This window comes from Lactuca virosa, chromosome 1 (assembly GCF_052849685.1).
Source record: "Lactuca virosa cultivar CGN04683 chromosome 1, Lactuca_virosa_CGN04683_v6, whole genome shotgun sequence".
NCBI lineage: Eukaryota > Viridiplantae > Streptophyta > Magnoliopsida > Asterales > Asteraceae > Lactuca > Lactuca virosa.
Window position 1 is genome coordinate 317,311,504 of NC_136426.1, and position 26,176 is coordinate 317,337,679.

A 26,176-nucleotide genomic window follows, 5' to 3' on the forward strand; every position below is an offset into this window, starting at 1 on the left:
AAGAAGGCTTGCTAGGACCAAATTTTCTTCATTTCTTCCTCCTAAATCGAAAACAACAAACAAAGGTGAGTTCATACCCCTCTCTTTTCTGTTTTTATATGTTTTATGGGGGAGAATACAAGAAAATGTGTAGATCTATGTGTATGTGTATGCTATGTATGATTTTATGCATGTATGTGTGATTTTATGTGTTTTTGTGATGAATATGTAATCAAAAGGGAAGAAATCTCGAGATCTATGCCATAAGAAGGAAAACAGACATGATCTAAGTTATATTACACTAAACAAGTCAAGAATATTAACTTCTAAGATTATGATAAACATATTGCAACATAAAACCCATTTTTGGGCTTAAATTGTCAAATAAACAAAAGTTGGTTTAAAAACTGTCATTTACGGTTTTCTTAAGGGTCAAAAGAGTCAAAACAGTTACAACAGATGTTTTTATGAATATTATGCTCTTCAAGGGACTTGAAATGTAAATATTAGCTTAATGGGCCAATTTTTGGGCTTTTCGGCCCATTAAGCCCAAAGTTGCCAAAAATATGACTTTTAAAGGGCTGAAATGGTAAATTCTTCAAAACAAGGGATAAAGAGTTAAACAAAACTATTTCAAGGGTTAAAAATGCTTGTCTTTTCCAAAAAGGATCAAAAATGTAAAGTTTTTGGATTTTGGGCCAAAATTGTAAAAATTGCAAAAGTTTGGGCTTTAACCGAAAAACACTTTTATGGAAGGGCTGAAACTGCCAAAGAATAAGTTTGAGCTAAAAATATCATTTGAACAAGTCTATGATTCAAAAGTGTCAAGAAAAGAGTTTAAGGGCAAAAATGTCTTTTTTATATAAGGGACTAAAATTGTCATTTTTATTAAAGAAGGGCTGAAAAGGTCAAACCAATATTCTTAAGTCAATTATTTTATTTCTAGAATATTGAGTCAAAAATACTAAACTACGACTTACAAAAATTAAAAGATGAATACACGTATAAATCCAAATATCGTTATAAACAAATCGACCAGTCTCGAGTCGATACAAAAATAACAATCGTTCAATCAAACCTTCCAACAATTATGCAATACCTAAAACAAGTAAATATTCAAAACTCTGGGCTTGAAAGTTCCAATCATGCTTGTTGGGCCTTTGTGATCCATCCACAAGATTTTAGGGCCCAAGAGATAATAATAATAAATGTTATTGGGCCTTCGATGACCCAATTTCATATTAAAGGGACCCTTAATGGCTTTTAAGTGCTAGTGGGCCTTAGTGGCCCACTAGCACTGCTAGTAAGGTCCGAGTAATCAAATGCAAAATGGACCAACGTGTCCTTCGTATACCCAACAGCCTGAAATAACTCACGAAAGTAGCAGGACTTTGTTTTCCTCTTCTCCTTGTTTGTTAGGCTTATGCGTAATCAAAGTAAACAAATTCAGGTCGTTAATCAATAGTAATCAATGTTATTTAGGTTAAGTGAGTAATAACGGGCGATACCTCCAAGGGTCGTTCGTAGTCTATAGTTATAATCAAAGTCTCCTGGAAGGAGAGCGAGAGTTTGTGTATAGATCTATACGGGGGTGACTCCCCCACACCTCAGCTGTTCGCTACAGTTAGACTCGGCCAGTCTAGGGTGACAAAATCTTAAGATCAATCCCGGTGCACGATAGGTATCCAAGACAGACGAACTAGTCATTATTATGCATGGTTATAACGACTCACAAAAATTAATTAATCCAATACCATCCGAATAATCAAGGAAGAGTAATCAAAATCATTCATTGTGGCAGTATAACAATTTGAGAAGTAACTGTATTTTATGTATTCGGAAAACATCGGGTTTTTCGAGGAAATCAACATCACTCGCTTGTGTCCTTCTATAACTATAATACAAAACTCCCTTTTTATACACGTTTTGAAATCATTCATGCATCAACTTATGGATCTCCACACTTTGATAAACAACTGTCCTTTTCAGAAAATATCGGATTTTCTGGGTTTTACAAACTACACAAATCATTTTTATCACAACCCTGCTTATGAACTCACCAACATTTCATATGTTGACGTTTTTCAAAATAACTTGTATTCTCAGGTAACAGGTAAGCTGCAGGGTAATATCAAGTACGTTAGGATGTTATGTTTTAAAAACTCTCAAACAATTTATGTTATGAATGTGTAATGTTTAAAACAATGTACTGGATGTGAACAATATCAGTTGTAATGTATTGATGCATGGTGATGTTTATGTTATGATTCATGTATATTCATTGTGATGATATTCAATTTAAGTCACGCGAGCCCTCGGACGTTTCCGCCGTCTGGTTTCGGGGGTGTGACAATCACTCCGCAACATCTCATGATATCGGACCTTTTTCATCTCTCGTCTGCCATATACTTCGGAACGAGAAGGGCCCTCTCCCTGAACATAGCGGTGATCTCTGTCACCGTCTCGAGGGATCATACATATACTACAAGTTCCTTGGATTCATCTTAGCCTCCCTTGACTCGAGTACGGATTCTCTGCTTTCAGTAGTACGGGCCCATACTACCTTCCACATCTATCCGTACTTTCCTCAAGAACTGCCTTGACTTCACCAAGTCCTTCTACTACTAAGGCTTTACGAGCTACTCTCATCCTAGGATAGCCCTAGGGTAATCACCATCCCACTCTCTGCCATCAGCTGCATAAGAAGTCCCTGTTGTCTCCCCCTAACTAGCTCGCGAATACCATTACATATCATTAAGACTAGATAATTCTTCGAATGAGAGATCCTACCCTACAACGGTTGGACTCAAACAAGAGCTGCGAAATAGAGCTAGACCTAACCTTCTGAAATTATTTAGTCCTCACAATATGTAACTTAACATATTCGTTTACTAGTTAGTAAAAGACAACTAGAACTCCTAAAAGCACAAAGCAAGCAACATTCGAGCATTGAGTAAACGTAATCAAGTATATACTAATCAGGCCATCATACTGACTACTTTGTACTAGCATGCAGTTCATGTCACTCCCCCAAACCGAGATGGCGGAAATATTCAGGGGCGAAGGACGTCATGTTTAGTATCACAACAAATGTAGAATAGTAAAACAAGCAACAACATCCATTGCATTAATATTAAAGTGTTTACATTGTATTCAAAACACATATGATTGACTCCAAAAGTAAGTAGCAAAACAAGACTCGTAGCTATTATGCTCCATCTTCTAGAACCCTGCGCGTGTACCTGTCTACTAGTTTCCTGAGAATACAAGTGATTTTGAAAGTGTATCAACATTTAAGTTGGTGAGTTCATAAGTATTTTGTTTTAGAAAGCATGTTCTTTGTTCCTCGAAGACCTTAGTATGTTCCTCCAGAAAATCCAATATTTTCTAATGTAATCTAATGTAAGAAAAATGTGACCCTTTAGTTCCTTCTACAATCGCCTAGTAGATACGGGTTATATACAATACAGATCGAACAGACAATCGATTGTGTGGTTCTTCCCTAAGCCCACAACCAAACAAGGAACAGGAAATGAGGCGGAATCCACACATTCCACTGTTTGTCGGATCTACATTGTATGTAACCCTAGCGTATACACTAGGTAGTTACAGAGTTAACAATGTTGGTCCTTTTTGTGTGACATCTACATTGTACTTAGAAAGTAATGTAATATTGTTGTATTTGTATGCAATCCTTTATGTATGTATGTACTTAGTTAAACGTTCCATCCGAAAAGTATGTTTTGTACTAGAAAATAGTATCATGTACTTGTATGTTATGACCTGAAACATATCTGTTTCCCCCTATGATTACTTAGTGTATACGGATTATATATATATATATATATATATATACACACATATATATATATATATATATATATATATATATATATATATAACTAAAATCGAATAGATAGTAGACTGTGTGAATCTGCTCTAAATCCACAACCAAACAAGGAACATGAAGTGAAGCGGAAAGCACACATTCTACTACCTACCGGATCCTATTAATATATAACCCTAATGTATATACCAAGGAATCATAGATTTAGCATTATAGGTCTCTTCTAAACTGTATGTTCATGTTACTAGGAAAGTTGTGTGGTGTAGTTCTATTGTTTAGTAAAACTACTTGAAGTTATGAAAATCCCATAATCTAAACGCCTTAGTTGATACCATTGTGAGTTTCATATAACCATACTTAATTGGACCGGATAAAAACACGACGTGCTGTAAGCGTCGAAAAAGTTATGACGTTTGTCACCCGTAGACCTGCCGGTCCCAACTGTAGCTAACAGCCAAGGTGCGGGATTTTCAGTCCCGTATAGATCTATACACAAACTCACGCTCTCCCTCCAGGAGACTCTGGTTAGAATATATAAGACTTAGAAACCTGTACCCAGATGGGTACGACCAAATAGTACCTCACAACTCTGTATAACTAGACACAAAGAGAATACAATGTTCTTTTGTACTTGAAAATGTATGAATTACATTGTACTAGTAGTGTACAATAATTATAATTTAAATAATCATTTTAGTATGATATTCATGACTTAGTAAAATAGTATTAGTGTTCCCTAAACTATACCTATTATAGTTTATATGTATGTTCTGCACATAATGCGAATCTTAGTAATTTAACAGTTTATATAACACAATGAAATAATTGAGAAAGATACCTATTACTCGATATGTTTACAAAAGGGGTTAAAGCTTTATTTAAATACGTTTCATGTTCTATATATATATATATATATATATATATATATATATATATATATACAACATATATAATTGAGATCAAACAGGCAGTCAGACAAATGGTTCCAACCCTAGTCCACAACCAGACAAGGAACATGGGATAAGGTGGAAACACCAGTCCTAACTCTGTTGGATCTACATTATATATCTGTATATATATAAACATGTATTTTGGAAAATCAAAGTATAAAACAATTTAAGTAGTTTGAAAACACTTTTTAAAATAGTTTAAATCAGTTGAAATAGCTTGAACTGTTTAACACAATATTTCCTTGTGTTTTTACTTGTATTCCCCCCCTTTAAAACTTTGAAAAATAGTAAAAACATAGGGGTATGAACTCACCTTATGTGAGTGATTCGATAGAAGGTTCGATATAGGATGTTATTTCCACAAGTTAAGTCCCGCAACAAAACTGAGTCCTAAACGCATTTCACGTAATATATAGGTTTACAATTAGTAAATATATAGCAAGTATGTTAAGGAAGTAGCCTAATTTGTAAGTTTCACTTACAAATAAGAGTGTTAGAAGTGAATTCGTGAGGCTGCAAGGTGTTTTCGGCCAGCCCTTGGGTTTTCGGCCATATGAAGATCTTGGTGATGTTCTTCGTGTTCTTGGTCAAACCAAGAAGATTCAAGGGTTTTCGGCTGAATATCACCAAAAAGGAAGGTGATATCTTGATGAAATGAAGAGCACTTGATGTTCTAAACAAGATCCGAAGGAGATTCTAAGGATTTTGGATGGTACTTGAGAGAGAAAAAGGAGTTTTCGGTTGGTGTTCTTGAGAGAATATATAGTGTTTTCGGTTGGAAGTAGAAGAAGTGAGAGTATGTTTTCGGCCCATGCTATTTATAGCAAGAAACTGACGAGAAGTGACACATGCGTGGGGATGCGAACCAAGGGGATAAGACCGAGGGTTCTCGTCTGCGAATTGTTTGCGGTCCGAAGGAAATGGTCAGATGCGAGGGTTTGCAGCCCTGACCGAGAACTCGTTTTCGGTCTGAGGTAAGTGATTGCGAGACTTATCGGTATTCATAGGAAAGGCACATTTTGATTTCAATAACACTTTTACACTATCACCTAATTATAATAACGATTTAATCAAATGGTTTGTAGTATCTTGGCTGCTGTTGACTTTTTGTTGACCTGAAATAACGGGTTGTCACAGTTCATAAAGCTGATACACATATAACATGCACATAAGGCATCCTTCCTAGATCATTGGCCCTAATCTAGCACGCAGTTCTCATAAACATATCATAACATAAACTTGTATGGGTAATTTGGGAGTACTTACTTGAGCTCGGCTGATTGCATGCACCACACCCTTTTCTCTTTTTCAAAGTTCTTTTTGCTTTTTCTAAAATTCCTTTCTTTTTCTCAAAGTCATTTTTATAAAAAGGTTTTCCTTTTGAAAATTTCTATACCAATTCCTTAGTTTGAGTTCAGACACAACCGAAAGTGTGACCGAATCCCTCAAACCAAGACTTTGATACCAACTTGTAACATCCCAAAAATATAGTCCAAAAATTTCGTTTTAAACCATTTAAGAAAACCCATCATTCATAAAACAACATAATAAAATCCCAAATCGTGTATCTCAATCATCATATCAAAATACTGTATCAGAACCATGTATCAAAATATCAGAGTCCAAAATATCCCAGGCTGAAAACTGTGGTGTGTGCCATGCAGTCATCCCGAGCTCTTCCCCTTGCTACTGGAAGTACCTGAAACCAAAACTAAAAACTGTAAGCACGAAGATTAGCGAGTCTCCCCAAACTACCACATATCATACACATAATAATATACATTGGGCCTTGCCCAGTACATCGGGCCCCACCCGGCATCAGACGAATCTAGCATCGGGCCCCGCCCGGCATCGGACCGAAGTTCGGCATCAGGCCCCGCCCGGCATCAGGCCCCGCCTGGCATCGGACCGAAGTCCGGTATACATATAACATATCAATAAACATGTAATATAACACATAACATAAACATATAAACTAAACCTTCCTTGGGCTTGCCCCGACATCGGACCGAGATCCGGAACATATAACACATAACATATAACTAAACATTCATCGGGCTTGCCCCGACATCGGACCGAAGTCCGGAACACAACAATACATGTAAGAATCACAAAGACATCAAGCATAGAGACCTTCATCGGGCCTCGCCCGACATCGGACCGAAGTCCGGAGCACATAAAGATATAAACTACATTGGGCTAACCCCGACATTAGACCTAAGTCTGACATACGCTAACATACATAAATGGGTCGGCCTTGGTGCCTTAGACTCGTTCCTACTGGAAGAGGACTCACCTCTCAAGTTGGCTGTTGATATCTCAAGTGAGGAATCTCCGATGGCTGCTGCAACGACTCCCCGACTATAAATTCACAAGGAACACTTAGTCAAAAACTGAAAATCCTTCTAAGGGTAAAATGAACATGTTACCCCTGATCAAAGTCAACGCTCTGGTCAAAGTCAAAGTCAAGGTCAACTTCCAGTTGACTCAACTCGTCGAGTTACCTCCTAACTTATCGAGTTCCTATGCTATTCAGACTCATGATAAACCGAGTCAACTCGTCAAGTCCCTTCACAGACTCGTCGAGTTCCACCTGGTACGGAATCAAGACAAATTGACTCAACTCGTCGAGTCCTCCTCTGGACTCCTTTGTCTGTTTGGGCTATCTTGATGGATTAAGCCCCTACACTTCAGATCCAAGCTTCATACGTCACATACACCCCGAAAATGTCATTTTAAGGGTAAATTTTCCAACTTTACCCGTTACTACCTCTTCTTAATGGGTTTAGCTCAAACCCTGGCTCCTTGGGACCCAAAACTTGGTCCTTAAGCCATCCATACACCAAACTAAGACTTACAACCACATATCTAAACCCCTAACACTACTTGGACACGTAAAGCTCCCATCTTTCTCTTCATGCATGGCCTTTTTGGGCTAAAAAGGCCAAGATGACACTCTATGGCTTGCATGGGGGCTCTAATGGCATAAAGTTTGCACCTTTATGCCATACCAGCCCTTCAAGGTCTTAGATCTGGAAGATTACCCACTTGGGTCGTCCTTTCTCCAAAGGTTATCATTATTGGGCCAAAACCTTCATAAAAGAGGAAGGAAGAGATCTAATGAACTAGAGGTCAAGATAGAAACTTGATTGCCAGAAAATGTAGCCAAATAAGTGTAGTTTCTGGATCTACTCTCTTCCTCTTGAGCCTTCTAACTCCTTCTTCTTCTTCAAGCTTCAAGAACACACAATATTGCTTACAAATGGCTCACACACTCACAAAATGCTCTAGGGTTTCGTGGATTAGGGTTTGGGACTTGGAGGCTGGAAATGAGGCCATAAGGTGGGGATTAAGTTGCTTAAATAGAGTGCAAAACCCCGAAATTAGGGTTTCATTGTGGCAGGCCTACTCGCCGAGTTGAGGACTCTCAACTCGTCGAGTAGATGGCTTTAAACCCGCGTCCAATCCCGCTTCTACTCGACGAGTCTGGGGCTCCCAACTCATCGAGTAACTTTACAAAATAAACAAAATATAATTTAAATGCGTACCAGGAACGAGGCGTTACATGTTGATTATTATTTGTTATTTGATTATGTGTGTATGTCGACATATTGTGATGGGATGGGTTGAGGCGATCCTGCTTTGTGCTGAAAGCCAAGAAACCCGGGGCAGTCTGGATAGATTGTAAGCCTTGTGAGGTGGTCTAGTCAGACCATAGGCTCGCAGAGCGGTGCAGATAGGTTGTGGGCCTTGCGAGGCGATCCAGTTAGGTTGAAGACTCATATATGCATGTTGTGATATGTTTGGTTGTGTGTGGTATATTGTGAGAAACTCACTAAACTTTGGCTTACAGTTTATTTCGTGGCTTCAGGTACATCAAATGATCGGGGTAAGGCAAAAGCGTGATTGTGCACATCATCGTTGGATATTTTATTGATAGATGATTTTGGGATACTCTGATTTATGATTATGGCCTTTTAGAAACAATGTTTTGTATGAATTTTGGGCTATTAAATGGTTTTGAAAATGAAAATTTTTATCATGATTTTTGGGATGTTACATGTTGGTACCAGAGCCCTGTTTTGAGAGAATTGGATGAACACTTGTGGGATTCCAGACTCAAACTAAGGATCTGTAAATTATTTTTCAAAAATTAACTTTAAAAAGACCGACCAAAAGGATGCGATGTTTACAATTAGCCGGAGCCAAGGAAAGTGTTCCCCAAGATACCCACACTTGTTTTGTGAATTGATGATATGATAGAATTACATGCTAGTTTATAGGCTAGGGGTCTTCAGGAATTGCATGATAGAATTGTCTGAATTATGATTCCTGATAGCCTAGGAGAATTTCTTGTTATGCTAGATGGAACTGACATTATTATTGTGGTTGTTTAGTGTGTGCATCATAGTTGTACATAACTAAGATATTATAGCCTGAAAATGTTTGATTTAGCCTTATTTCATGTTCCTTATCTGGTAATGGGCTTAGGGTAGGATCAAGTATTCGATTGTCTATCAAATCCAGTGTCATGTATGATTAGCATGCACGAGTGGTTGCAGGTTTAGTGGAAGTTTCATGGGTTGGTATGCTTTTATAGTAAGCTAGCGTGAGGAAGGATTAGCCACTTTTAATTGTTAGGCCTTGTAGTCGGGTGGTCCATGAAGACCCCTTGAGACAAATACGGGTAGGTGTAGAAAGTAGTATGGGCTCGTACTACTAGAATCACAGGTCTCCTGTACGCAAACCATGAGGGTTTAGTAATCCAGTAATGTTGTAATAGTATGAATTATGGTTTTTTGATGTATTTCGGTTTGTTTTTCAGTATGTCGATCACTAGAGGTTTTGGATCAGGAGTTGGCGGTCCGGAGAGGCCACGTTTGTCTAATGATGAGATTCGCGAGATGATCTCCATCCAGGTGACTATGGCTGTTAGAGAGGTGATCCCAGAGGTATTTGGGTATATTAAGATTGACATAATTAAGATTTTTGACGAGCGTTATGATGCCATCACTAAGGCTGCTGCTGCAAAACCAACTACCGTTGTTGCTACTACGAGACTACAGGGGAGAGGGATGGTGAAGTACCGAGACTTTAGCAACACGAAGCCCTCAGAGTTCGTTGGGGTCAAGGACCTGTTTGTTGCCATGAGGTGGCTATCTGATGTGGATGATTGTTTCTTTACTTGCTCGTACCCAGAGGACCAGAAGGTCAAGTTCGCCTTGAATCTTCTTCATTTGGGGGCGCAGGACTGGTGTATGTTGGTGACCGGTGCTTACTCTCCTGCGGAAAAAGATGTAGTGACTTGGGAGTAGTTTTCTGATATGTTCTACACTGAGTATGTTCCCCTGGTTGAGAGGGAGAGGTTATCCTAGGAGTATCTGTCACTAAAGCAGACGACAGATTCGGTGACGGAGATCACCAAGATGTTTATTGAGAGAGCCCTTTTCAGCCCCGATTATGCTGCCTCGAAGCAGGTTCAGATGCCCCATTACTTGAGGATGCTCAAGAAGGAGATCCGCAAGTTTGTATCGACCCATAGATATAGTTATCTCTCCGAGCTGCAATCTTTCGATCGGAGTAGAGAGATGTAGATTGAGACCCAGACTAGATAGAAGAGGTAGACCTCGGTTCAGACGCAGTCAACAGCAAAGTGGTTTAAACCTCCTGATTCACGATCCATAGGACATAGGGGCCGCATGATATGGGCATATTTAGTTATAAAATTCATGCATCATCTTAATACTTTATGTTGATTTTATCTCATTTAAAGAACAAAAGATGCTTAATTAGTTTTAAAATTTCATTTTCAGCAATAAAGACATGCTCGGAAGGAAAAGGAAGTGAAATTGGCGATTGGAAGCTTGGATCTTGGACTTTGAAGAAAGAAGGATGTTGCTGGACAGCTTGACCCCTCGTTAGTGTTTTCACCATATCTCATGAACCGTATCTCCGATTGACGAGATTCAAAATGTTCTGAAAAGTAGACACAATTTTGGAAGACTTTCATGTTTTGAGAAAATGTTAATTCCAAATGGACTCGACGATTTGGGCCTCAACTCGACGAGTTGGTCAGAATGTTCCCGATTCGAAGATGCCTTGCCGTACACGCTGTATACGCGGATTATCGAAAAACTCGTCGAGTTGGTCTTAAAAACTCGACGAGTTGGGTTGATTTTTATTAACTATAAATAGAGAACATATATGCCTGAAACTCTAACACTTTTTGGAGGCTAGCTGCGATTATTGAAGATCAGAAAGGTTCTTGGAGCTTCAGTTTTCGAGATTTCAACCTAAGAGACAATTTAGAAGAGATAAAAGGCAATTAATTATTCTTCTTTTCTTAATATTTGTTTTGAACCATGTTTGAATCATTAGATTTTGAGTTTAGGCTATTACTTGATGTAGATATGAGCTAAAAGCTCTTTACTTCTGTTTGGATGAGATAATCTTATGAACATGGTTTGATTGAGTGGTTGGATTAATATTGATTTGGTTATTCATCTTATTAAGCTTGTTAAAGATCCTTATGTATTGATGATAAATATTTTCTGTTAATAAGTAAGTTATTGAGTTGCATGAACATCTTCTTGATTGCTTGAATCATATAGTTTTGTGAACACAAGATTGTATGCCTAGGAATAGTGAACATGAAATTAGGGTTAACTAGAAAATATGTAAATCAATGTGTGAGCATGTGTGATGAACAACCACATATGAGTTGATTGAATTGAACAAATTTGATTAGCTATTATTACAAGTCTTACTTGATACGAACTGAACACTAGGAAACTTGTTAGTTTAATCAACTAGCCACCGTTTGAATTAACTTGTCTACTAAAGGATTGATAATAGTGAACATGAACCCAATCACATTAGGAATCGGTAACCATTGACATATTGATCCATTGCACTTGCCACGAAATCAACCATAGGAATAAGTGAATCAAATCTAAACAGAAGTCTCTTTTATCATTGAATCTAGTTGTCCTTTCTTATTCTTCTTAGTTGTTAATTGTCTTTGTTGTAGTGTTAATTGATTATTTAAGTTTCTAGTCTTGCAAAACTAGATAAACCTCCACTTTTATTACTTGTTTTATTTAGATAATATTAGCATTTTTTTTAATTGTTTACCGTTCCCTGTGTTCGAAACCCTACTTGCTTGAACTATATTGCTAATCGATAGGTACACTGCCTTTCGTGTGTTAATTTTGTGTTTGAAGTAGTAGGATTAAAACTAGTGCATTTTACACACATCAAGTTTTTGGCGCCGTTGCTGGGGAACGGTTCTAATAGTTAATTTTATTTGCTAGTGTTATCGATCCTTTGTGTGCGATTTATTTCATATAAAGTTACACGTTTTCTGTTTTAATTTTTATAATCGTATTATTATGTATTTTCCAAATCTCGATGCTTTTGATGCTTTTCTTGAGGAAGTAGTACAGGAAATTGAGCAAGAAGATGAGGAATATGACTCAGATGAGGTTTAGATGAAATTTGGAAGATGGTTAAATAACATCTTGCCCAACACACAAGAGCAATCTAAGTTACAAGAGCTAGATTTACGAGATGAAGAATTTAATCCAGAAAGAGACTTGGAGAAGCTGGAAAGATTGCTGGCAGAAGGGTCAGACGAAGAACAAGAACAAGCTGAGTTTCAAGAACCAAGCTGTGGATTGACCGTTACCATGACGTGGCCCCCTGTATTTCCGGTTTGCGTTTCGAAGCATGGGGTGACGATTCCAACTTTGGAGAAAGTTCTGAAGCGCGATCCATTTCTGATTAGTATCCAACCGGTTCCAACCCTTGTCAAGATTCTTGGGTTTTATGAATTCAAGCACGTTTGGCCAATTTTTGAAGCAAAGAGCCAAATTTTACAAATTGGTCCAAAGAAAATATTTAATGCAATGGATGGATTGACATTGAGTTTATTGGAAGTTTATTAAGTTGGGAGTCCAGCTCAAGACTCGCACAAAAAGAAGCGCTTGCGGGAGGCAACCCGTCATTAGAGTTTGCTTTTCTTTTTCTTTTTCTTTTTATTTTGTGTGTTTGGTTTGGTTTGTTTCTAAACTTCTAGTTTTTAGGGTAATGTAGGAATGCTAATTAGATGTTTTTTTTCCTGTTATTATGTAGTTTTTTGTCTTTGATCTTTGCATAAGTTAGGGTGAGATTATAGCGATTTCTTAAAGCGTGAGGGAAATAAAGTGAGGGGTCAAGTCGTTTATGAGAAGATTAGAAGATTTGAGTGATTTGTTGAGTCCGGTGTTTATAATGGTTAAAAAGGAGTCTCGTCACTGAATAGTATAAGAAGGTGTATTAACTTAATACCCTCTTTGACCATAAAATCATAACTGAAGCAGAAAGAAGAAAATCACGTTCAACACCTTAAACTCGTCGAGTGCTCTCTTACAACTCGACGAGTCCAACAAGAAAATTCACGATTTCTACCCATATCACGATTCAACTCGACGAGTCTCCACATAAAACTCGGCGAGTTGCTCATTCTTTTATCTTTGAGTCGACGATTTGATTCCATTCGACGCGGGCATTGGCTATATTTTTGAAGTCCATTTTTGAAGTTTTCCAAGAAGCTTTTTCCTGTATATTTAGAGCTGTCAACCACACGATATTTTGACACCCAAGGCATGGATGAGCTGTTCCCATGTCTAAAGTCAGCTGAAGATGGAGCTTGAAAAGAAGAAGATCAACCTCGCGACTACTATCCTAGGGGAGTTTGTTCTAATTCTCTCTTTACTTTATGTTCTTTATCATGCATAACATGCAATGGGGACATTGCATGAATTAAGTGTGGGGTAGGGGGTTGATTACATTTAGTAAAAATTTATATCCTTGGTTTGAAAACAAATTGCATAAAAATTGCTAGGGTTAATTCAAAAAGTTATGGTAAAAGCAATTAGGATTCCATGCTAGTATTGTGTTTGATGATTCTATGAGGACCCAAATGTTTAGTTGAGCGAATATACGTTATAATGCATTTGTGCCCCCCTTTATTCTAGTGAAATCATGAGACAAAAACATAACCTCGCTTAGTTTGAGGATTGCAACATGTTTAGCATCGTGTACCAGAAATGTATCCAGGAGAGCTTAAGTAGTCATTGCACACTAGACTAATGCCTTTAACCAATAAAGGATGAAGTTAATTTCCATTGCTTAATCATATGTTTTTCTAGGTTTTTAGTTTTGAGTGGAAAAAGTTTGTTGAAAAAAAAAGAAAAACAAAAGATGAAAAAAAGGAGTGATGAAATGTTCGAATAAAGAATCTACAAAGCTATGAAGACAAAGAATAATATCATGAAGAAAAGCTACAAAGTATAAAAGATTCAATCAAAAGTTGTATTTTTCTTTTATTTGTAATTTTCTTTTCTAGGTTATTTTTTTGTATGTGTGCTTGGGGATTTAACCAAAAATGACTTGAGGTTAAGAAAGTTTTCTGGGGATGGATTCGAAGGGATGCATGAAATGAGCGTTGTTCAAAAGAAGTGGGCGAGTGTTTGTGAGGATTGTAAGTATTTAGAATTGAGGGGGGTCCTTAGGAAAAATTTTAGACACAAATGCATGCGTTGCGGTCTTGGCATAATGGATGGGTTCGATTGGGATTGTCTTATGTGGTATTAGTGTGTTAAAATTCAGTTTTGCTTGGGGGCAAGCAAAAGTCAAGTGTGGGGTATTTTGATATGGGCATATTTAGTTATAAAATTCATGCATTATCTTAATCCTTTATGTTGATTTTATCTCATTTAAAGAACAAAATATGCTTAATTAGTTTTAAAATTTCATTTTCAGCAATAAATACATGCTCAGAAGGAAAAGGAAGTGGAATTGGCGATTGGAAGCTTGGATCTTGGACTTTGAAGAAAGAAGGATGTTGTTGGAAAGCTTGACCCCTCGTTGGTGTTTTGGCTATATATCATAAACCGTAATTCCGATTGACGAGATTCAAAATGTTCTGAAAGCTAGACCAAATTTCGGACGACTTTCGTGTTTTGAGAAAATGTTGATTCCAAACGGAATCGATGAGTTGGGCCTCAACTCGGCGAGTTGGTCAGAATGTTCCCGATTCGAAGATGCCTTGCCGTGCACGCTGTATACGCGAATTATCGAAAAAACTCGTCGAGTTGGTCTTAAAACCTCGAAGAGTTGGGTTGATTTTTGGTAACTATAAATAGAGAACATATATGCCCGAAACCCTAACACTTTTTGGAGGCTAGCTGCGATTATTGAATATCATAAAGGTTCTTGGAGCTTCAATTTTTGAGATTTCAACCTAAGAGACAATTTAGAAGAGATCAAAGGCAATTAATTATTCTTCTTTTCTTAATCTTTGTTTTGAACCATGTTTGAATCATTAGATTTTGAGTTTAGGCTATTACTTGCTGTAAGATACGAGCTAAAAGCTCTTTACTTATGTTTGGATGAGATAATCTTATGAACATGGTTTGATTGAGTGGTTGGATTAATATTGATTTGGTTATTCATCTTGTTAAGCTTGTTAAAGATCCTTATGTATTAATGATAAATATTTTCTGTTAATAAGTAAGTTATTGAGTTGCATGAACATCTTCTTGATGGCTTGAATCATATAGTTTTGTGAACACAATATTGTATGCCTAGGAATAGTGAACATGAAACTAGCGTTAACTAGAAAATATGTAAATCAATGTGTGAGCATGTGTGATGAACAACCACATATGAGTTGATTGAATTGAACAAATTTGATTAGCTATTATTACAAGTCTTACTTGATACGAACTGAACACTAGGAAACTTGTTAGTTTAATCAACTGGCCACTGTTTGAATTAACTTGTCTACTAAAGGATTGGTAATAGTGAACATGAACCCAATCACATTAGGAATCGGTAACCATTGACATATTGATCCATTGCACTTGCCACGAAATCAACCATAGGAATAAGTGAATCAAATCTGAACAGAAGTCTCTTTTATCATTGAATCTAGTTGTCCTTTCTTATTCTTCTTAGTTGTTAATTGTCTTTGTTGGAGTGTTAATTGATTATTTAAGTTTCTAGTCTTGCAAAACTAGATAAATCTCCTCTTTTATTACTTGTTTTATTTAGATAATATTAGCAGTTATTTTAATTGTTTACCGTTCCCTGTGTTCGAAACCCTACTTGCTTGAACTATATTGCTAATCGATAGGTACACTGCCTTCCGTGTGTTAATTTTGTGTTTGAAGTAGTAGGATTAAAACTAGTGCATTTTACACACATCACCGCACTTGTGGAAAATACGAGAAGATGCATGAGGGAGCTTGTCGATCAGCTACTGGGTGACACAAATGTGGCAAGGAGAGGCATTTAGCGAGGGAGTGTCGTCAGCCGCAACAACAACCCTCATCGTCTGGGGTTCGTATTTGTTACCATTATGATCAGGTGGGCCATGTAAAGGCCTAATGTCCTTTACTTGCTACTAGTCCGTGCAGGCACCTGCCTCATCGACTCTTCGGATCACGGACGTAGGGATGTCAACAGGGGAGAACGAGACGGGATTGCATCCCCTGCCCCCGCCCCCAAATTTTCTCTGTTCCCCCATCCCTGCCCCACCCCAAAATATCCATCCTTTCCACCCCGCCTCATCCCCGAATTCCCTTCTTACCCCATCTCCTTCCCTCGTTCCCCCGCCCCCGATTTATTTTGGGCTACTTTATTTGGGCTAAAAGAAGTTCTTTTTTGGGCTAAAAGAAACTGTTTTTTTGGTTAACAAATAGTTATTTATAGCATAATTTTACATGTTACAAACAACTTAAAAACATGTTTTTGTTGAATTTTGGTACGTAAAAATCATTCTATTGTTTGTCACATTTATATAATTAATATATGTAAATATATATAATTTATTAACAGGGCCCCCATGGAGGTTTCTGGACGGGATTGCCAACCCCCACCCCACCCCCAAAATTAAAATGGGGGTTAACCTTGCCCTGCTCCTGTCCCTAATTTTTTTTCAGCAAATACCCCCATACGGGACGGGGCCCCCACAGGATCAGATTCCCACGAGAATTTTTGACATCCCTATATGGACGGATGCCAGGGGAGAGTCGAGGCCCCGAAGGCCAGGGGTCGTGCTTTTCAGCTCACATCGGAGAAGGCCAGGGTGTCGCCTGACGTCGTTACTGCTATGTTTCCATTTATTATTTTGTCAAGTTATTCCCTTTATGCTTATAATTGTATCTCTGATAGGTACCTTATTAGTGAATTCCTTAAGTTGCTCTTGTGCTTTTTGACTCAGGTGCAAATTGGTCCTTTGTATCTCGACCCATCAATAAGAATTTTGGTATGACTCTTAGAGAGTTGGAGTGTCTGTTGCGAGTCTCCATCGCCAATGAACACATGATTTCTACTTCGAGTGTTTTTCAGGGTTGTACTTTGGAGATATTCGGGATATGTTACTCGATCGAATTGATTCCCATCCCTATGGGGGATATGTGCGTGATTGTAGGGATGGACTAGTTGAGCATATTTGGAGCCTTGATCGAATGTGAGGGTCAACGGGTGGTTGTTCGAACCTTAAGTGGGGGAGAACTGAATATTTATGGTGAGGGTACCAGGGTTGGTTCGACCATTTGTTTAGCCGCTAGCGCTTGACAGTATCTTCAGCATGCGTGTTTGGGTTATCTCGCATACGTGGTTGGCACTTAGGATGAAGGGAGAGTTTCAATTTTAGGTGTGGCAGTGGTTAGGGAGTTTCAAGATGTATTTTTAGAGGATTTACACGGTGTGCCTCCTATGAGGCAGGTGGAGTTCAGGATCGATCTGATCCCCGGTGCGGCCCCGATTGCTAAGCTGTCATATTGCCTCGCACCACTAGAGATGCAAGAGTTGTCCTCTCAACTTCAAGAGTTGTTGGGCAAGCAGTTTATCAGACCGATGAGTTCACCCTGGGGAGTACCGATTCTTTTTGTGAAGAACAAGGATGGGTATCATCGTATGTGCATAGACTACGGAGAGTTGAAAAAGTTGACATTAAAGAATCGTTACCCACTCCATAGGATTGATGACCTCTTTGATCAGTTGTAGGGTGCATCTTGGTTATCCAAGATTAATCTGAGATCGGGTTACCACTAGATGAGAGTCAGGGAGTATGATGTGGAGAAGATGGTGTTCCAAACTCGTTATGGTCATTATGGGTTCGTGATGATGCCGTTTGGGCTTACCAGCGCACTTGCAACGTTCATGGATTTGATGAATCGGGTATGCAGGCCGATGCTCGACCGGTCAGTTAATGTTTTCATTGATGATATATTGGTCTACTCCAAGACTAGGGAGCAACATGAGGAGAACCTTATAGAACTACTTAGAGTATTGAGACAGTAGATGTTTTATGCGAAGTTCTCAAAGTGTGAGTTCTGGTTACGATAGGTCCAGTTTCTGGGACACCTCGTTAATAAGAACGGGATCCTGGTCGATACGGTAAAGATTGAGGCAGTGATGCAGTGGGAGGTTCCGAAGTCCCCATATGAGATTATGAGTTTTTTGGGGTTGGCTGGTTATTATCGGAGATTCATTCAGGATTTCTCAATGATTGTTGTTCCTCCGATCCGCTTGACGAAGAAGAGTGTGGATTTCCGTTGGGGGCCTGAGCAGTACGTTGCATTTGAGACTCTGCGGAGAAATTTGTGACAACCGTCAAAATTGAGTCAAGTCAAAGTCAAACAAAGTCAACAAGTCAAAACCAATCGACTCAATTAACCCTCGTATATTAGGGTTTACACTATGTAATTACTGTACAATGCAATATCTTAATGAGAAAAACATCATTTGGAAAGTTCGTGTGTTGAATTTCCTAAGTAAACATTGAACCGAAACGATAAAACATTATTGCACACTCATCGGGAGTGTGTACGACACTAAAACACGGTTTAACGGGGTTTATGGACCTTGCGTTGCGAAGCCGGACACTCAAAAAAATCACAAACGAAACCTCTCTCAATCTCTTTCACTCAATCTCTCTCTCTATTAAAATCTCTCCCAAATCTCTCCCGAATCTCTCTCAAAAGTTACTTTAACTTTTTGTAATCATTTGGGTCATCTCGACCCTTAACCGGGTCAAAAACCACTTGAAACGGGGTAAAAACGGGTAAAATAACCTTAAGGAACCAAAACCCTCCTATTAGAAGCGAAGCCTCTCATGAGAAGCCTCTCAGGACCGAAGCCTCTCAGGACCGAAGCCTCTCATTAGAAGCCTCTCAGGACCGAAGCCTCTCAGGACCGAAGCCTCTCATGAGAAGCCTCTCAGGACCGAAGCCTCTCAGGACCGAAGCCTCTCATGAGAAGCCTCTCAGGACCGAAGCCTCTCATTAGAAGCCTCTCAGGACAGAAGCCTCGCATGAGAAGCCTCTCAGACAGCCCATGCGAGAGGTCTCGCAGACGGCCCCTTTTTACCGGTTTTTCGACTACGACTTCGTTTTAACTCCGTTTTTCATTATTTTAACGTGGGATTTTCACCCAAAACTTTATTTTATAAACTAAGCCCCCAAAATATATAAATCTCCAGGGTTTTTATAAAAATATATTAAAAGAATTAGTGGTTGAACTAATTATTGAGGGAATATTTGCTTTTCCTTAATTTATGGCAAAAGCAAACCACCACCACCTCACTCTATGATTAGCCACTCTTTACCACTACCCCTTGTCTCCTTAGTGGACCTTTACACCCAATCTCCAGCTCTTCCCACGTTCTAAGAGCTGGAGGATTGATCCTCTCTCCTCATTCTCCATAAAGTTCTTTCATTCTACACTTAGCAACCAAGAACACTCTCCAAAATTCTCTCATCTTTTCTCTCAACTTCAAGAACTTCAAGGCTTTCTCCAGGGATTTCTTTCTTCAATTAGTAAGTATCTTCATCATTCACATAATTATTAAACTCCATTCTACTCAAATCATTGATATCTTACACAAGTTCCATCTTATTCGGTGTTAGATTCTCGAATCATCAAGACATCTTCTTAGTGTTCTTGGGTTGAACACTTCCTCTCTCTCACTTTCATCTACTGAAACCACATAAGGTGAGTTCATACCCCTACATTTACATGTTTTTCTTAAGTTTTAAGGGGGGAATACAAGTAAAATCATCAAGAACACAATTAAACTTTTTCTATCAGATTACATCAGAAAAGATGAACTTCGATCACGGACTGTTTTGGTCAACTTAAATATTTTAGTTTTCAAAACTGTTCCAGGTGCAAGTAGTTCAAACTCTTAGCTTTAAAATGGCTACTTGCACATCTCCATATGATGTTTCTACAATTTATGGTGATTTTTACAAAACTGCCTATCATTTCAGAGGCAAACCCGGACCAGTCTGTGATTATGAACTTTTTCACTCCTGTTAGAGATCACTAAAAATCATGATAAAATTTACGAACAAACTAGACTCATATTCCAAACTCTCAGAATTTGCGGATTTGGATTTGGAGCTTTGATGATTTTTCTATAAATTTTCTAAGAACAGTAACAGAAACTGTATTCAACAAAAAGCTGCTGTCAATTTCATTTCACCTTGTAACATGTTGAGCAAGGTGTATATCTTTTTGTGATTATATGTTATTGCAATATATGACATTTTATCTTAATATTTAGACACACATCAGTTTACAAATGGATTTGGACATATAAAATATAAAGAATAACAAGTGATTATAATCAAAGTACAACCGATACATTCAAACATTTAATAAACTATTTTGAATATAGTTTGCATACATTACAACGTACTACCCTTGGTTGATAAACTATAATAGGTATAGTTTATGATACATTACATAATACATACATTTAAAAAGGGTACATTTATACAAAGGATATTTTCATTAAGCAAGGTACGGCCATACGGTACTAAGTTTTCATAACACGTAATTCCGTTAATGACTTTATGAAACATTACATAACACATACATTTAAAAAGGGTACATTTATACAAAGGATATTTTCATTAAGCAAGGTACGGCCATACGGTACCAAGTTTTCATTACACTACACGTAAATTCGTTAATGACTTTGTGAGACATTTACTTCAAATTACCATTAAGTCCTGTATTGTAACCAGAGTCTCCTTGAGGGAGAGCGTGATAGTTGTGTATAGATCTATATTGGGTTTGACAAACCCACACCTAAACTGCATGCAACAGTTAGACCGATAGGTCTGGGGTGACAAATGTCATAATATTTCCGACGCCTGAAGAACGTCGTTTTAGGCAACCTTGGTCATAGTATGGTTATAATAAACTCACATAAAGTATTAATAAACATTGGAATTTACGGGAACTTCATTAAAATTTAACGAGTTTATGTCGATTTAAACTTGCATTGTTTTACTATAAATATGACAAATTACTTGTACATTTTGGTCTTTGGGTTTTAAGACTACATTTACACATTAAGGAAAATATTGGATTTTCTAACACAAATACTACTTTTACAAACGAAAGGCTTTTAATAATACCAAACAAAAGCTTATGAACTCACCAACCTTTGTGTTGACACTTTTGCAAACAACTTGTATTCTCAGGAAATCATTAAACAGGTAATCAAGTGCTTTTGAGGATGGGACGCTAAGGCGTCTACTATTTCATATTTTGTCAACATATTGTAATTGATTCGCAAACATGTAATTCATACAATGATGTAACTTTTTCAATTATATATATGTTGGTTGTGTTTGCTTGAATTACTATTACAATTGTTGTTATGATACTATACATGAAGTCCTCCACCCCCGGACATTTCCGCCATCCTTGGTTTGGGGGTGTGACAGATTGGTATCAGAGCACAGTTTATAGTGAATTAAGTATATCAAACCACATAAGATATACAAACTATAAACACAATTGGGACTAATAGTCTCTGATTTATGCATTTTTCAAATAAATATACTTTTAGAAAATAAATGATTTTTTTATTAAAAGTATAAATACATGCATACATGCTCATATAGTGTCATAACTAGAAGAACATAAAATAAAAGAAGAGGAGTGGTACATTATGGGTATGCCTTGGTATATGTAAATCAAGTCTGGGAAGGATATAGCCTGATCAACTATATCTGTCCGAGGAGTGACTTGCATATACTGGGGGATAGTCATAATGGGCAACAAATCTATCAACCTAACTACACCCTACAGAGAATACTTTAAGAATCGAATCTAAACAGCTAAAAATACTATAGGAGTATTTGGTGATACTATAACCAACTTATGTGAAAACTAAAGACCTCTATTAGTAGGCCTATGATAACTGAGTGCATACGCCAAGGTTATACATAATTAAAGATATTATAGACTCAGAATCTATGACTATTGCTCTACTTCCTGTTCCTTGTTTGGTTGTGGACTTAGAGTAGAGTCATTTATTCGAAAGTCTATTCTATCTCAAATTATGTATAACTGATATGCACTACGTGATTATAGACGTAACTAATAAGGATCACCCCTATAAGTAATTATAGGATTAGGCGTCTATTAATTATCTCTTCTACCCCTATTCTCGCACGAGCAACATGATGTGTAAATTTTAACGCCCGTACAAAACCTACTTCTACCCACTACCATAACTCCGTCTCCAAGACGTTAACAGAAACACCAAGAATAGTTCACTAAAGTGCGAAATTATACATGTGTATATAAATGGTAAGGATATTTACTAAAAGGTTTATCAATGAAATAGGCATGCATTTTATTTCATTGAATCTCACTATTTGGTATTACAAACAATTTACACCTGGTAACTCTAAGATTCTTTAGGTGTACCTCGAAGTTATGTGTAATTAAGGAATGATTGACCTAGAAATGGTGAGTCCGCCTTAGGACCTGTTCCTTGTTTGGTTGTGGACTTAGGGTAGACTCATTAGGATCAACAATCTAATAAAATTTTAATTACACATAACTGGGGGCATGTTAAGTGAATCTTAGGGGTGGATCAGACATGGAACAAATCACAAGATTATGATCAAGTTATTCCTACTAAATTCATAAGTCTATTTATATAGACCTCTGGTATAGAGTCGTCGGCGTAGTCGTGTCGGCAATCTAGAATATGGCTAAATACATAATACAAACTATAATACCCAAATTATACAAAATTTTCTGCATTAAAAATCAATAGACAAATACATAAAATGAAACTAAAAAGGGTATCAAACTATCAAGAGAAAAACACATACAATGTAGATTAAAATCCACTAATGATAACAAAATGGCTAAGGATTGTTAAGTCCTCTCTTCTTATAAATAGCTTTGAAGCAAGCTTGCCTAAGCTTCTTTGTTCTTTCTGTCAATTCCATACCTGGCAATTTCTCCATCATCTTCTTGTGCCCTTCTAACGTCTCTATCTCCTCCTTTAATCCCAACTCCTAAATTTTTTTTAAAGGTAGATACAATATATTTTTTATGTGAGTTCACAAAATTTACAATGAGTTAAGTTTATATAAATATAAATCAGGAGATCGTAGTAAATCAATTGATTTGATGTGGCATATGCCTAGGACCTATGTTTAGTTATAAAGAAGCTAACGATTAAAATTTTAGAAAATACCAAAACTACTTTGGTTACCAAGTGCATGAGTAATGTATAGAAGGTTATTATCATAATTTACCTTGGCATTTTCAATGAGGGATTGAAGGCTCTTAAGTTTTCTATGAGGCCATCTGTTTATGTTTAGCTCTCTGCATCTTTTATTCAACACTGTTAAACTTATCCCTAGTTCCTTTGCTGCCATGATTATCGGCATCTCAAAGTACTTCTCTATCTCTTCAAACTCCAATGGTCTCAATCTCTTTGCCACCTTCCGGCCACCGTGATCAGTGGTGACAGCACTAGCACTACATGTAGCCTCACCACCGGATTTACAGTCTTCACTGAAACTAACCAATGGTAAATTACCATCCTCCCAACAATCCCATAAGCTTATATCTTCAAGGGGATCAAGATCGTGAAACTCATTTCTAGAAATGATGTTTTGATCTTTGTTAAGTACTGTGGAAACGTTCTGATCGAGCCCTTCATGCAATTTTTCCGACAACTCGTAATCATGATGGTTGAGCATGTTACCACTGCAAAAATCCAAAAAAAAAAAAAAACTCAAGATAATCAAATCCAACACGATGAAAGACTCTTTTTGATCACTACAAATCCAAACCATGTTTTGATCAATGTCGACAAAATCACTTTTCTGTGCGTAAGATGGTGTAATGAGTGACGTTTATATATACCTGAAAAGATCTTGATGATCAAAGTACTGAAACCAATCGAGGTCATCTATGGGGTTTTGATGATCTGCAGGTGGATCCATTTGTGAGGGAGAAGTTAAAAGTCGCGGTAAGAATGTGATGATTTATATAAGTAAAGTGGGAGAAGTAATTAATAAGCAAATTGTTGGGAATGCAACAAAACAAGTTAAGCACTTCTGAAAAATTGATAAATGATTTCGGTAACACTCGCGGAATATAAACTAGTGAAAATTACAAATGAAATGGAATATATATAGTCTATGATGTTATGGTTATTGTGTATCTAACAAATGAAGAGAAAATGAATATATATATATTCTTTGAGCCGTAACCTTCTTCTTCAATTCACACACATATACGGATATGTTGCTGCAAATTATGACTTGTGTGCCTCATGCATTTAATGCATCACATGCCTACTGCATATTCTTGACTTTGAAGCTACGTTCCAGTTTCCAATTTCCCCAGTAGCACAATTTTCATTAGAAAGTACTCCAAGTCTTCACACATGAACCAGTTAGAAAGTACTCCAAGTCTTCACACATGCAAATTATGACTTGTGTGTCGCTATAGGTATGTCGTTGGCTCTTGTTAAAAACCTATAGCGACAACAAGTCATCGTAATAGATTAAACTTGTGGTGACGACAAGTCGTCGCTATAGGTAACTAATAAAACTTTATTTTTTTTTACCCCGAAAATATGATTGACAAAATCTATCCGACGAGACCCTCGTAATACCACTCGACGAAATCGAAGTTAACAAAAATCTCCACTTCGTGGAGGAACCAGTCAAAATCATGGATCGGGAAATCAAACGAACGAAACAAAGTCGTATTCCCATCGTGAAGGTCCGTTGGAACGCTAAACGAGGGCCTGAGTTCACCTGGGAACGCGAAGATCAAATGAAACAAAAATACCCACATCTTTTCCCAAACTCTTGATGTCCCAGTCAAATGCAAATTTCGGGACGAAATTCCTTCTAACGGGGGGATGATGTGACAACCGTCAAAATTGAGTCAAGTCAAAGTCAAACAAAGTCAACAAGTCAAAACCAATCGACTCAATTAACCCTTGTATATTAGGGTTTACACTATGTAATTACTGTACAATGCAATATCTTAATGAGAGAAACATCATTTGGAAAGTTTGTGTGTTGAATTTCCTAAGTAAACATTGAACCGAAACGATAAAACATTATTGCACACTCATCGGGAGTGTGTACGACACTAAAACACGGTTTAACGGGGTTTATGGACCTTGCGTTGCGAAGCCGGACACTCAAAAAAATCACAAACGAAACCTCTCTCAATCTCTTTCACTCAATCTCTCTCTATTAAAATCTCTCCCAAATCTCTCCCGAATCTCTCTCAAAAGTTACTTTAACTTTTTGTAATCATTTGGGTCATCTCGACCCTTAACCGGGTCAAAAACCACTTGAAACGGGGTAAAAACAGGTAAAATAACCTTAAGGAACCAAAACCCTCCTATTAGAAGCGAAACCTCTCATGAGAAGCCTCTCAGGACCGAAGCCTCTCAGGACCGAAGCCTCTCATTAGAAGCCTCTCAGGACCGAAGCCTCTCAGGACCGAAGCCTCTCATGAGAAGCCTCTCAGGACCGAAGCCTCTCAGGACCGAAGCCTGTCATGAGAAGCCTCTCAGGACCGAAGCCTCTCATTAGAAGCCTCTCAGGACAGAAGCCTCGCATGAGAAGCCTCTCAGACAGCCCATGCGAGAGGTCTCGCAGACGGCCCCTTTTTACCGGTTTTTCGACTACGACTTCGTTTTAACTCCGTTTTTCATTATTTTAACGTGGGATTTTCACCCAAAACTTTATTTTATAAACTAAGCCCCCAAAATATATATATCTCCAGGGTTTTTATAAAAATATATTAAAAGAATTAGTGGTTGAACTAATTATTGAGGGAATATTTGCTTTTCCTTAATTTATGGCAAAAGCAAACCACCACCACCTCACTCTATGATTAGCCACTCTTTCCCACTACCCCTTGTCTCCTTAGTGGACCTTTACACCCAATCTCCAGCTCTTCCCATGTTCTAAGAGCTGGAGGATTGATCCTCTCTCCTCATTCTCCATAAAGTTCTTTCATTCTACACTTAGCAACCAAGAACACTCTC

General features: G+C 37.7%; 1 long non-coding RNA gene across 1 annotated transcript; it reads left to right on the forward strand.

The window, feature by feature from the left end:
- The first annotated feature begins 19,574 nt into the window (after positions 1 to 19,574).
- On the forward strand, positions 19,575 to 21,419 carry LOC145110144 (uncharacterized). The gene is made up of 3 exons (XR_013709528.1): positions 19,575 to 19,646; positions 19,737 to 19,821; positions 21,324 to 21,419. It is a non-coding gene; the product is annotated as an uncharacterized LOC145110144 (long non-coding RNA).
- Positions 21,420 to 26,176: the final 4,757 nt, after the last annotated feature.